This window comes from Stenella coeruleoalba (genome assembly GCF_951394435.1).
Source record: "Stenella coeruleoalba genome assembly, chromosome: 10".
In the NCBI taxonomy this organism is placed as follows: domain Eukaryota; kingdom Metazoa; phylum Chordata; class Mammalia; order Artiodactyla; family Delphinidae; genus Stenella; species Stenella coeruleoalba.
This window is the reverse complement of record NC_137156.1, coordinates 5,901,531-5,903,386: the sequence shown is the minus strand read 5'-3', so window position 1 is coordinate 5,903,386 and position 1,856 is coordinate 5,901,531. Positions and strand designations below refer to the sequence as shown.

Genomic DNA, 1,856 nt, shown 5'->3' with positions numbered 1-1,856 from the left:
ATCAATTGTTCATTCAAGGATGACAAGGGGAAAAGGTGCTAAATGAGCGTGGGAACTTTGCTTGAATCAGAACCTAAAACGGAATTTTTTTTTCAAACAAAAGATATTTATTTCTGACAGTTCTGAGAGCGATGAAGTTCAAGATCAAGGGTCCTGCAGATGTGGTATCTGGTAAGGACTCTCCTCTCAGCTGGCAGACGGCCTCCCTGCTGTGTGCTCAGAGGGCCTTTCCTCTTTCAAAAACAGTATTTTTTGTTTCGTCTCCAGATCATAGAATTTGGAACCCTGTGGTATTTTTGATGTATGATTTCAAATAGAAATATTAGGCAAACATGAATTTATTAATCCATCTTATTTAAATGGCACAGAAAATTGTCTAAAATAACGTTGGGACTTTAAAAAAAAAGCAAAAAAAACCTTTGGCTTGAAATTATTTTTAAAAATCTATCCACGAGAGTACAACATGGCGATGCACAACAAGGCGGCGCTGCCGCAGATCCCGGACAGCCGGCACGTGCAGGCGGGGCTCGGGAAGCGGAAGCAGGAACAGGCGCAAACACTGGCCAACTTGGAGAGCCAGATCTGTGCTTTTGAAGGAAGCTACCTGGAAGGCACTCAGATGTATGGCAACACTATTCGTGGCTGGGATCAGTACCTGACGAACCAAAATACTCCAATAGCAAAAAACGATAGAAGGAGCGGCTCTTCAGTAAACCCTCAGTTACTTCAGCAGCTGCAGCAAGTGCATTGGCAGGAGTTCAGGACCAGCTCATTGAAAAGAGGGAGCCAGGAAGTGGGACGGAAAGTGATACTTCTCCAGACTTCCACAATCAGGAAAACGAGCCCAGCCAGGAGCATCCTGAGGAGCTGATGGATCTGTGCAGGGAGTGAAACCTCAGAAGGCTGCTGCTTCTACTTCCTCAGGGAGTCCTCATAGCAGCCATAAAAAAAGAAAGAATAAAACCCGGCACAGGATGGATCTGAAGTTAAACAGAAAACCACGAGCTGATTATTAGAAGACTCATTAGTGCAGAAGCGTCCAGGCTCTAGAGCCCTGCTTCCGTCCGCCGACCTCACAAAGGTAAACACCCCTCACCTGGCTGCGTGGCCATCCACCTCTGCTTTCCCAGACCCGGTGCCTGTGGCTCTGAGTACTTTGTTCTGAAATGTGGTGACAAACAAGTCGTTTCTGTACGACCATATCAGAGCATTTACTCTGTGTCATTTTCAGTAACAGAATTGCAGAAAAACCCAAGACATTGTTATAATCCCAGCAAGTTGCTAACTGTGCATTTCTCCTTTCTTGGAATGAGTGTCTCCGCCCTCCAACTGGCTAGCACCAGCTTCATCTGCGATGCGCACTGAGAAATGTTCTCTAGGTTTGTTTTATGCTGAACGTGGAAGAGGTCACATTTCAGACGGAGGCTGTAAATATCTGGCGTTTTCTTATTTTGTTTGTGTTTTGTCATTTTTCTGTTATTGTTTTTTCTTTGGGGACTTTTTGCAATGCCGTTGTAGAGCTCATACCTTCCTGCTGACGTATCTGATAAGCTGTTTCATGCGGTTGCCACTATTCTTAACTGAAAATAATTTGGTTTACCATAAATAAAATGGGGACTTGGCTTTTTGGTTTTTTGCAGAGGGAAGGTAAAGAGTGTTTATTTAATAATTACCTATCTTAAATCTTTTTGAGTTAGAAGCAGTTTCATGTTCAAGGAACAGGAAAAGCTGAAAAACATACGTTTAAATCAATCCTTCTGAAATAGGTCTTTTTATTCTTTTGTATAAATAAAATTTCACAGGCTTTGACTTCCCATCCTTCACTTTTAAACTCGAGATTGTTTTTTCACTTACTT

The 1,856-nt window shown here is 42.8% G+C and overlaps 1 pseudogene across 1 annotated transcript; it reads left to right on the top strand.

Moving 5' to 3' along the window:
* Positions 1 to 333: 333 nt before the first annotated feature.
* Positions 334 to 1,638, top strand: LOC307193317 (chromatin modification-related protein MEAF6-like; annotated as a pseudogene). Its single transcript has one exon. The product of its transcript is annotated as a chromatin modification-related protein MEAF6-like (transcript).
* Positions 1,639 to 1,856: the final 218 nt, after the last annotated feature.